The 12,527-nt window shown below is 31.3% G+C and overlaps 1 long non-coding RNA gene and 1 pseudogene across 3 annotated transcripts; one reads left to right on the forward strand and one right to left on the reverse strand.

Moving 5' to 3' along the window:
* The first annotated feature begins 2,820 nt into the window (after positions 1 to 2,820).
* On the forward strand, positions 2,821 to 7,389 carry LOC120089160 (annotated as a pseudogene).
* Positions 7,390 to 9,722: 2,333 nt separating this feature from the next.
* LOC120088874 lies at positions 9,723 to 11,588 on the reverse strand. 3 transcript variants are annotated; one of them, XR_005485057.1, is made up of 3 exons: positions 11,128 to 11,588; positions 10,196 to 11,019; positions 9,723 to 10,104 (listed from the first exon to the last, which is right to left on the reverse strand). It is a non-coding gene; the product is annotated as an uncharacterized LOC120088874 (long non-coding RNA). The 3 variants fall into 3 exon arrangements; XR_005485056.1 differs by having other exon boundaries at positions 11,124 to 11,588; XR_005485055.1 differs by having other exon boundaries at positions 10,196 to 11,588.
* Positions 11,589 to 12,527: the final 939 nt, after the last annotated feature.

Here is a 12,527-nt window from a genome sequence, read left to right on the forward strand (position 1 = left end):
AAAATAGTTTTCATTTTGCAAAGAGATCGAACAATCGCTTGATATTTGTATTATTGCCCATCCTCTAACTAACGACAGCATACACGATAGCTCAAGTTTTTCTAAACGGTCGTGTACACGCATAGTCGACCTAAACGATCGTATAGTTTTTTCTAAACGATCGTGCACGAGAGCGAGATTTCTTAAGCGATCGTCTAAATGATCAGCCCCGATTACCTAAATGGTTGTGTACCTTTTACTAAACAATCAAGCACCAGTCTATACGATAGACTTAAACCTCTCCCACTTGCTTGGTCGTTGCGTGCGATCGTTCTTTCCTTCTTTCCCTCTACCAAATCCAACAGAGCTCACACCTCCTAGATTCTCACTCGAGAATACCGAGGTTACTGAGTGGTGGTGTCCTCCTTGTTGCGTGTTGTGTAGAAGATCGTTCGGTGGTAAGCGATAGCAAGATTTGGTGGACGATTGACTTGGCGTTCACAGCAATAACGAGAGTTGCTGATATTGACGAGAGCGAGAAATCAAGGGAAAAAAAGTTCTTCAAAGGTAAATCTCTTGTCCTTTGTTATTTAATTGTTAAAAGCATGCCATAATTTGTTAATAGATGCATAACTTGTTGTATGTTTGTGAATGCGATATTTCTATCACAATAAATTTGGAACGATCTTGCTCCCACTCATAGGTCCTCTTTGATAAGAGTTCCTTCAACCTTTCTCCATGGAAGAACCAACGACAAGGAATTGAAGTGATTTCAGAGGGTGAGAAAAAGAAAGAACGAAAGAATCAACAGATCTGAAAAAGGAAACCCTCACTAAACTCGAAATCGAACACCCACTGATCATGCATTAGATTGGAGAAAGGAAACCCTTCTCCATGGAAGAACCAATGCTGAAAAATGTTTGAGGAGAGAGAAATGAGAGAACCAAAATGTCAGGCAGAGGGTGGGAAGACGAGTGATGTGGGAAGATGAGTTGCGATATCGGTGAGCAAAACCTAATACTGTGGGGATGTGGGATATCAGATGTGGGTATTTGGGATGTTTTGGGATGTTGGTGACCCAAACGGTGAGATGTAAGTCATCCACATGATATATCTTCTCAACTTGAGTCCTCAAACCGGCCCTAAGATTTATACTTATCAGCTTCATATTTATCATAATCTAGGAAATAGGATTTGAAAGTAAACACATCAACTTGACCTATGTAATATTGGAATAAGATATATTTTAGGCGAAAAGTTTTTTATTTTTTTATTATTATTATTTCTTTTTTTGGGACCAGGCGAAAAGTATTTTTAACCTAACTTTTATTGCTTCAACAGTTAGCTGTGACCATACTTCAACCAAATTTCTTGTCAGCGTATTCCATCAGTCCTATGATGTTAGAAATTTAATCTTCACAAAGCAATAAGGACCAAATTTTTAAGATATCCGTCTAGAATCCAATAAGATATCGTAGATGTGGATGGCAAATTTTTAAGAAGTATCTTATAGAAATTAATTGCTTAATTAAATTTATTAGAAACGTGTTTTGAATTTATTTGATCTATATTTTAATGACATTAAAAATAAGACAAAAACTCAAGAGAATTCACCATGGGTGGCAAAAATATATATATATATATAATTAGATGTGTACCTTTAATATATAAAAAATTATAGATATGACAAAATTCTCAAATTTAAATTTTTGTTTATTTCGTATTCTAAATTTGCCCTTTTAACAATATCAGACAACTAAAACGAGATTTAAAGTATATTAGTTGTATATTTTTTTTCCATTAATTTGTATATTTTTTGCATCTTTTGTTTGTAGCAATATGAGTTATTACCCACTCTAATTTTTGTAGTTTTTTTTTCTTTTCAATTGATGTTTCTTTTATTTTTAAGTATAAATGTACAATAGGTTAGTGAGATTCAATCTAAAGCTCACTAACACTCAGTTTAGTACACTTATTTTGACAATTTGGTCGTATTTGGAATAATTAGAGAAAATTTGTTTTCAATAAAATCTCTTTTATGATTTTTTTTTAAAACACTTAATCAACTAGTCATTTTCAATCGTGTATCAATAGTATATTGAGTATATCAAATGTATAGTAATAGTGTATTAAGTGTATCAGGTGTATACTAGTAGTATATCGAGTATATATCAATAGTGTATCACGTGGTTTAAACTTGTTTTTTTTTCTATTTTTGTAAAAATAATACATTTGGGCTATGGGTCTAATTTTTTTAACTTATTTTACCACATCTACAAAAAGCCCAAGAATCAATCTCTTTACTCACTCATTTTACTTCAATTTTAGTTTTCCATCTTTTAAAAATTAAGTTTATAAATACTATTTCCACTTATAAATTCTTTTTTGACGCTATCCATTTTGTATTAAGTTTTTATACCAACCAAATGGAGTTTTTACAAACTAAAAAGATAGGGTCCATTTAGTGACTATATGATTTTTTTTAAAAAAATTAAGTATATAGACACGATTTCCACTCCAAATTTCTTCTTTTGTTATCTACTTTTACCAATGGTTTAAAACTATACCAAATCTTTATTTTTAGAATTTGGCCAAGAATTTAAGTGTTGTACTTAAAAAGATGAAAATTATAGTAAAAAATTTAGAAGTAATAGGCTTAATTTTAAAAAACAAAAAACTAAAAACAAAATGATTAGTAACCCTCACTTAGTTTTCAAAAGATTTCCCTAATTTCTACCTTCACATTTTATGAATAGTTTTGTGGGCTGTCCATAAAACTTCAATAATTGTTGTTATAAGAAGAGAGCAAGAGTGCTAATCTCGCCGACAGGATAGGAAGAGATGAAGATTTCAAATTTGGGAATTTGCTTCTTCTTGTTCTTCTATACCTTCATCTTGTTTGGAATTATAGTAGCCCAAAGCGCTTTTCCGACAATCCAACGGCCCGGCATTTGGTCTTCGGGAAAGCGCTTTTGATTTTTCATGTTCGGAGATTCTTATTTGGATGTTGGAAACAACAACTGCATCAACGTCAACCGTAAAAGTCGGGCCATTTTCCCTCCCTATGGCGAAACCTTTTTCCCCATCCCAACCGGCCGTTTTTCTGATGGTCGTATTATACCAGATTTCTTAGGTCAGATACCTCTCTTTTTTCTCTTTTCTTAAAATTTAGTTTTAATTAAAATAGTGCATTCTCTATTGAATTAAATTTTCATCGACATGTCGATATTTTTACGCATGAGTTTGATATCGAAATGAGTGGTGAATCGATATTTCAATTGTATCGTAGAAAAATTCATGACTATGAAAAAAAAAAACAAAATGTCACTAATGTAAATATAATGTAAATACTAGATATGTTAACTTGTTTAAAAATCATAAAATGTTTATTTACTAATTTAAGTTTAGTTTTTTTTTTAATTTTTTGTTCTTATAATTTCTCTAGAAATATCCATTGAAATCTATAATTTATCAATATTTCCATCGAAATTTCAATAAAATTAAGACCTTGATATTTTCTTCGAAATCGACATTTTAAACCTTAATCTTACCTCTCTACTTTGAGATTTCAATAGGACCTAGATGAGGAGAGGGGAAATAAAAGGGAAGGTGATGGGACGTGGAGTTAAATAATTGGAGCAATTATAAATATAGCAATCAATCCAACAAGTTAGCAAATATAGTACGATGTAAAAGAATTTGTAGATATAACAAAATTATAATCAATTTAATTTCCTGAAGTCTATATGTGATAGACTATATCATCATAGAAGTCTATCACAATAGAGTCTAACACTGATAGATTTTGCTATATTTGCAATTCTTTAAAATATTAATATTGTTTATACACTTAATTACTAGTCGAGAGATTCATTTACCCTACGGGGACTCGCCCAATCCCTAATTAGACAGGGAATGAGGGAGGGGGCAAGAATAATTTTTTTCCCATTAGCTAAACGGGGACCGGCCGAGGATTATGTTCCCCATCTCCGTCCCCACCCTGTCCCGATGAATATATTATATAATTATATTTATATAATAATAATTAATTATTATTATTATTTTATTTATATACTTTTTAGTGATATAAAAAGTTAATTATTTTCTAATTTTCATTTCAACCTTTTCGTACTTTAATACATTTCTAAATTATTTTAACATTTAAGACTTTCTACCTTAAGCCATAAATGTTGTAGTATTTAAATGGAAAGTTCAACTATGATATTGTAATATTTAAATTTTAACTTTTAGAAATTATAGGATTAAATTTATTGGAAATAACTCATTTAATATATATAATTTTATTTGGTTGAGAATTAACAAAATTGCTAAAAATGTATATATTAAAAAAAAGGAGAAATTTTTCCGTGGAGAATCCCTAATCCCTGCAGGGAATTTCAAAGGGATGAGAAATGAAATAGGGGAGCGAGGATGGGGACCGGGAAGCCTTCCCCATTCCCGTCCCGTAGACATTTCTAATTACTAGTCCTAAAAATAATTATTACTCATTGCAATTACTCCAGATTATTTTTCTCCATATGCAAGCTGTAAGGGCAGTTTTATAACTTCTTTAAAAGTTAATTAAGAGGCAGTAATGCAGCTTTTGAAGATTTTAGAGCTATTTTTTAAATGACATACTAATAATTGTTTGTATCTAACATTCTTTTTTAGTATCGAACAATTTACATTTAAAACTAATACGAAAGTATTATTTAACCTTTTCTTTTTTTAATGTTTGAGCGTATTATTTAAATTTTTGAAAGTTAAACTATTTCTTTTTAATACAATAAAAGTAGGAGAGCATTTGAATCACAAAATTCTGAGTTCATAATACATATTATATGTCAGTTGTGAGCTATACTCGATAAAACAAAATACAGTTTCCATAATTTAATCCAAAAAATATATATCCATTTAACTTTTGTAACTAAATACTCAAAACTTCTGTTAGTCTTCAAATTTCCACATTTCAAATTAATTGGTTTTTTGTTCAATTGGAGTTCAATGATTATGGTGCGTGTGTTTGAGTGTGTAAGGTAGAAAAATTCAAACCACATATCTGTTGATCGCTAATACATCCATATACTAAATTTAACCATGATTATGTTAGTTGAGTAACTTTTTGAATCCTTATTTTTTAAACTAAGTAATAAAGAGAAAGGCGACCCCTTTTGTAAAAAAATAATAATAATAATAAATATAATACATGTTTATAGTTTGTATGTTTTCAAAATATATTGGAAAAATTTTAAAAATAAAAAAATAAAGAAAATTAATTACACAAAATAGCAAAACTTTAATCTTCTTTGATAGAAGTTTATATAAGTTTATTGATGTCTATTCTTGATAGATGCGGATAGAAATCTATCAATATTTTTTTCTTTTGCTATTTTTTTTTTTTACATAGTTTGACATTTTTTCTATCTGTTCTCTGACTTACCATAGTTGAATTTTTTGTTTTTCAAACATCGCTTTTTAAAATATTAGTAAAAACTAGGTAACAAAATAAATAAATTTATAGGTAAAATAATGTTCAAAAACTCAGTTATTAAATTAAATGATTATCAAACGAGACCATGATTATAATAATTTCCTTGTATTTTTTGATTTGGCTGGAGAACTACTCTTCTAAAATTTATTTATTTAATTTTGGCAGCGGAGTATGCACAAATGCCTTTCATTCAAGCATACTTCGATCCTAACAATAATAACTATACGAATGGTGTGAATTTTGCATCTGGTGGAGCTGGAGCCTTAGTCGAGACAAATCAAAAAAAGGTTCCAATCAAATCAGATCAATCCAACTAATTTATTTTCCTTTTTCTCCTGCTGAATTGAATACATAATTTGTTTGGTTTTTCAGGCTATAGGGCTTCAAACTCAAATGATGTTCTTCAAAAGAGTGGAGAAATCACTAAGAAAGAAGCTAGGGAACGAAAGATCTCAAAGCTTCCTCTCTAACTCTGTTTTTCTCTTCCATTTTGGAGGAAACGATTACCTAAATCCTTTAGACATTAGCTATGACATCTTCAAAACCATTGAAGCTCAAGAACAGTTTGTCAACATGGCGATCGGAAACATAACGATAGCTCTAAAGGTAAGCTCTTATGTCTAAATATTATTAGGTTAAACTATATATAATTAACACTGGTAGGCTAAATTATAAAAAAACACTTCTGAATTTTGTACTTTATTTAAAAAATATTCGTAAATTTTCCAAATTTTTATTAATACATTTAAAACCTTTATCATGCTACATAGGGTATAGGAAGAAAAAAATAAAAAGAATAATCGATACGCTTACTTTAGAACTAAATTGTTTTAACAAAATTTTTAGGTTAATAATTGAGTTGGGAATTAATATGTTTGAGTTAAAAACACAAAAAGGAAAAAATAAATGAAAAACATTTTGTTTCATAAATAATTTGAGAATAAGTGAAAAGAAAGAAAATACATGACGAACTTTTGATGACAACAAATAATGAAGTAAATTTATTTTTAGGTTTTTAAATTTGATGTGATTGATGCGATATAGGAAGTATACAATTATGGCGGAAGGAAATTTGGGGTATGGCATTGCCTCCAACGGGTTATCTGCCAAATTCGAGATGGAAAAGAAGTGAGCAACATTTCCAAGAGAGTTCTTCAATAACAAGGATTCACAACAACCTGCTTTTCATTGCCCTTCAAAAACTTGCCACACAACTCAAAGGATTCAAATACGCTTTCGTCGATGCTCACACCTTCCTCCTACAAAGAATACTAAACCCTACCAAATACGGTAACCAATTTCCTTACCCTATTTATCTACTTTAGTTTATGCTTTCAAATTTGTAATAAATTTGTAACCATTTGAAATAATTTAAGGAATATTTGAGACAAGAAATTATCCAAATTGTTACACGTTGAAGAGTGCAAAGAGAAAATGATTACCAACTAACTAAATTGTGAATTCTATGAATGTTTAGGGACGAATAGTGTTTTTCAACCTATAAAAAATTATTAAATTTCTAAACGATATCTTTTGATGATAGGGACTAAATTTATTGTAACAAATTAAATCTTAGGATTGTTACTTCCACAAATATTAGATTAAAAGTGAATTTTAAGGTTGGCATTTTCCTAATATGTACTTGTTAAAATTGTGGATGAAGGTTTCAAGGTAGTGGACACAGCATCTGTGGGAGTGAGGAGTTTAGAGGGTATTATAATTGTGGAAAAGATTTTGGGCCTAAACCATATTCTCACTCAACAAATCTCCAAGACTATTTGTTCTTCGATTTTTATCATCCCACCGAAAAGGCATACGAGCAGCTTGCAAAACAGATGTGGACTGGAGGTGATGAAATTGTTAAGCCTTATAATTTCAAACAACTCTTTCGATATGACTCAACCTTGGCGTCTGATTGACAAAGAGAGATGTAATAAGATAGGTTTTATTATTCCTTTTTCTCTTTCTTTAAATAGTTAGGGGGTTAGTTTGGAACAAAGAGTGAAATAATGAGAAGTAAAGAATTATGAATCAGGTTCACAGTGTAAGGAGTTAATAAGATATAAAATTAATGTTTTTGTAGAGTTGTATGTCTTTAAACTCGCAGTTTGTAGAGTTAAACATTTTTATTATCAATAAAGATGTTATTTAACATTTCTTCAATAAAGTTGTTATTGAATTTGTAAATTGCACTTGTAAAGACTAAGTCCAATAAACTAAGATTCATGACTATTATATGAATACTTGAACTTTATGTGGAGACATAAAAGTAGATCAGGTTCAAGTAATTAGTCAAAATGATCTATAGTATATTAATAAGGTTTGGTGTCTTATTCTAGTAATACTATTGGATGCGGCCACTCCGTAGTTGTTACAATTTATTGTAAGGTGCTACAAACAAAGTAATCCTGATTCGTTCATGTATTGACATGAGCAGTGGGGGCGTCCTATGCAATGAGTTTGCGTAAGATCGAACCAATAAATAAGTCACTCTTACTTTATAATGATATTTACTATTTAAGACTGACTATTTCGCTTAGATGACTTAAGTAACTCGATCTTAATCCTGAGCTAATTATGAACTCCTGTTTATTCGGGATTATCCTTTGTCTGCATAGGTAAGAGTAGTCCAACATCATTACTCAATAAGTCTCCCATTTTTTGGATAAGATCGGATAGATGGTTGGGGATATAGTTCTGCAAGAAGAAATTCACGCCTACCCAATTTAGGGATAGAAGGAAGGTTGTTCTCTTAAGTGCTGAATCTAGGTCTTCAACAAGAGGCCACCCTCTCATTAGCCCGAGAGGGATCCAATTTAGTGATTGGATCACAAACCAATTGTTCATTAAAGTATCAGTGGAACTTAAGGAGCAAGACGTAATTTTGGGGGTAAAACAGCATTTGAGCCAGCCGTTATTTCGAACAACCTGTGAAGGGTCGACTTACTAATTATGGTTAAATCAAGTGGACACAAATATTGTTGAGTTTTATGCCCTAAAACTCGTAGATAGTAAATGTAACTTTGGAATGTTCATTAATTAATTATTATTGATGTTTTTTTAATAAATCATTATTGTTTATATTATGTTAATCATGCCTAAATAACTCTAATCCAATAAACTAACATCCTGAGTTGTATGAGTCTTGAGCTGTATGTGGAGACATACGTGGATCACTGTTCAAGATACAACCTAAAGGGTCTATAATATAGGGATAAGGTTGGGTACCTTATCCAGTAATACTATGGATACGATCCACTTTGTTTTTGACACAAACACAATGATTCAACGTTTTCGTGTAGGAGACAAAGTGAAAGTATCCCATGCAATGAGTTTGCATGAGACCGGTCCGCGAAATAGTAACCCCTAGCTATAACATCGTTGACTAGTTAGGTTTCTATTTCACTAGGATGACCTAGACAATTTAGTCTCAATCCTGAGTGAGTTATGAACTTCTGTTCACAAGGAATGGTGTTTTTATTTGTATGGGTGAGAGTGGCTGGCTCGCTGACTCAAAGGCCTACCATTTTGAGGACAAAACTGAGTGGATAGCTAGGAACATACACTCCTTTCCTGCTTTAGGAAAGTAGATGAGTGTTCCCTTAAGTAGTGTTTTTGGGTCTTGAACATAGGGCACTACCCTCTCATTGGCATAAGAGGGATCTTTGTTTATTGGTTGGACCACAAACAGGTTGTTCATTAGAGGAACATTGGTACTTAATGATGTAGAAGTAACCTAGGAGTAAAATGGTAATTTGACCCAACTGGTGTTATGAACACTCATGAAGAACTAACTTGCTGTTATTGGTCATATCTGTGGACACAAAAATATATTACTACTACAGAAATTGGATTACTTGATGTTTTTCCAATGTCAAGTAGAGGGTATACTTAATGCTAATAAAAGCGCCGTCTATTCGATTGTCAAGTATAATATCATAACTTGATACTGTAAAAACGTCAAGAGAAATAATACACTTGACACTAATGACATGTCAAGTGTATTAATTCTTGACATTTATTATTGTCATTACTCTTCACATTTTTTATTTGTCAAATATATTTTTATCTTGACACAAAATAATGGTCAAGTAATCTAATTTTTGACACATTTCCAATGTCATCTATGCTTGTTTTTTTCCAAATTAAACATTCAAATTTTATTTCCATTTCTCATTTCCTGCATTATATTTGTTCCAATAAGACAATTTCATCAACTAAACAGTTCTACATATATTTCATCAATTGAGAATACTAAAATAAACAATTCCATTCTTCTATTACTCATGTCTATATGAACAATTCCAAAATTTACAAGACGAATCGTACAACAGTATATACTCTATCAACCCACCCCAATATATGATAATTCCATAATTGTACGACCAATCTATATGTGCTATGTATTCCAAAAATCACATGATTAAAGTTCTATCCTCCACCACACATTTCTTTGAAGTATATAACCTATAATGGTTTAACAAAACATTTACATAAAAAAAGTTTTGAGCATTCCCATGTAGCCACATACACAATTTATAGGAAGTCCATCAGATATAGCGACCTAAATATTCAGCCCATTCCACGCGTACTTCATCGAATTCAAGTTACGAGTACAAGCTCCTCGTATCAATCTATAAAACATAGAAAGTGAGATATACATATTTATTTACTATTTACACCATCTATAATATTACAATATATATAAGTAGTTTAAAGACATACCACATCTGTTATAATATTCTTCTCTTTAGTCACGATTTCTCGTGTATATCTCATAACGTAATACCTACATTCGACAGTTCCCACTTGTAAAAGACGCTACAATACAAAGCCAATAATTAATACATATATCATACAGATTCATTAAATAAACATCATTCGAATGCCACTTCAAAACTACAACAAAGTAATCCAACCTACGAAAAGTTCAATAATAATGGTTACAAAATGCAAATTCCAGCAACTATGTAACAATTCCAAAAGAGTTTCAAGGCCTCAATACCTATCAAAACGTCCAAACATCATTAGCTTTGCTTTCAACCCCTTGAAATCTTTGAATTGAACATCAAAAATTGAAAATAACTCAATTATTTAACCAATACTTCAATAAGTAACGAAGAACTATTAATCTAACCTCCAAACTTACCAAAACCTTACAAAGATTGATCTCAAATCTATTTGGACAACAACTCAACTCTTTCCAACACTTCAAAAATCATAGAACACAAATCAAAAATCACTTTTAACTTTTAAGCCCAAATCCAACAAACCAATCATTCCAAACTTACACGACTTACCCAAAAATTAGGCTAAAATTCAAATCTGCTTTATTACTTCACCAATGAACTCGAACCTATGCATAAGTCACAATTAAAGCTCACATAACCAATTTCTAGCAATAACAATCAACCAAAAAGGGTTTCAAAACCTTCTTACTCACTAAAATCCTTTGAAACAACTTCAAATCTGCTGGAAAATAACTTATGACACACCAAAACAACCTTCGACCCGTTGGACAGTATCTCAAAACCTTCAAACCTCCAAATCTAGCATCCAACCATAATGGGTAAATTAAAATCCAAACCAAAATCAAGTGGGTAATCAAAATTAACCAAAGAAAACCAAAAAAAAAATTCATGAATCTCTTTACCCACTAGATCCCCCACCAGTCGTGGAGTTCCCGATGGTGGTGATTGGCGAAACCAAGGAGAACAATGGCTGGATGTCGGATCTGGCGGGTCTAAGACGAATAACGATGACTGACGTGAACGGACTTGGTGGTGGAACTGATTGAAGGCAGCTCGGTGGACTTACCTGCGACGCTGATTTGACCAGTGAAGAAGGCGTCGAACGACCTTCGGGTGTGAGCGCTAGAGGGACGTAGCGAAGAAACTGACGGTGATGGAACTAGGGGCGTCCCTTTGCATGATGGAAGCTGCCATCGACGAAACTGACGGCATGGGTTTGACAATCGGCGACAGTAGTGAAGGGCAACGAGCGGCGTGAAGGGGTTGGGCGGCGGATGAAGAAGATGAAGATTGGGGGGGAGGTCTCGACGGGTAAGGTGAAACGAGATAAGGAGAGGGAAAAAAAAAGAAAAAAAGAAAAAAAGAAAGAAAAGAAAAGGAAAAAAATATAATATAATATAATATAATATAATATAATATAATAACATATTTACTTTATTTTATTTTATTATTTTTTTTTTCCTTTTTCATTTCAGTCTATTAAATTCCTTTCCCCCCCAAGTCTCTAAAAGCAACCCGTCCCCTTCCAATTTGAAAATAATAATTTTGGTCTATGGCATTTAACTTTAAAATAATAATTTTTGTAGGAGAGATCAAATTTGAGAGGGAAATGAAAATGGGGGAGGGAGGGAAAAAAATAAATATTAAAAAATATTATTTTTATATTTTACTTGACACGAAAAAATATGTCAATTTAAAACTTCTTATACTTGACACGAGAACCGTGTCAAGTAAGACCTTATATTACTTGACACAAAAAACGTGTCAAATCACATGAATATATCTAAGATATTCCATCAATTTCTGTTTTTAGCTTTTTTACTTAACATTTTCTTTTCTAAAAGGTCATTACTTGACATTTTTTTTCAAAGAAACATCAAGTAATTAAAAATTGCAAGTGTCGAGTAATGTAGATTTTGTAATAGTGTATCTACCGTGAGAATAGAGCAACTGTGAGTCTATAATGAAGTGTACCCACAGTTAACGAATATTGATTAACTCGATTAATGAGTTTAGCGAATTAATCTAATATGGTTGGAGCTTCTGGTCTTAGGTCCATTAGGTCTCACTGTAGCTCACAAAAGGGTATTGAGAAAATTAAAGTAATTTAAATTGTTCAAACTAGTAAAGGAAAAATAATATAATGTATGTTGATACATTATAATATAAAGTTTATAATTTAATTAAACTTTATGATATAAATTTATTTTTGAATTTGATTTAAAAATTAATTTATGGGAGAATTATATTGTTGAAGGAACTCAAATATTAAATGTAATATGAACTAATTTCATATTAAAACTATA

Source organism: Benincasa hispida, chromosome 10 (genome assembly GCF_009727055.1).
Source record: "Benincasa hispida cultivar B227 chromosome 10, ASM972705v1, whole genome shotgun sequence".
NCBI lineage: Eukaryota > Viridiplantae > Streptophyta > Magnoliopsida > Cucurbitales > Cucurbitaceae > Benincasa > Benincasa hispida.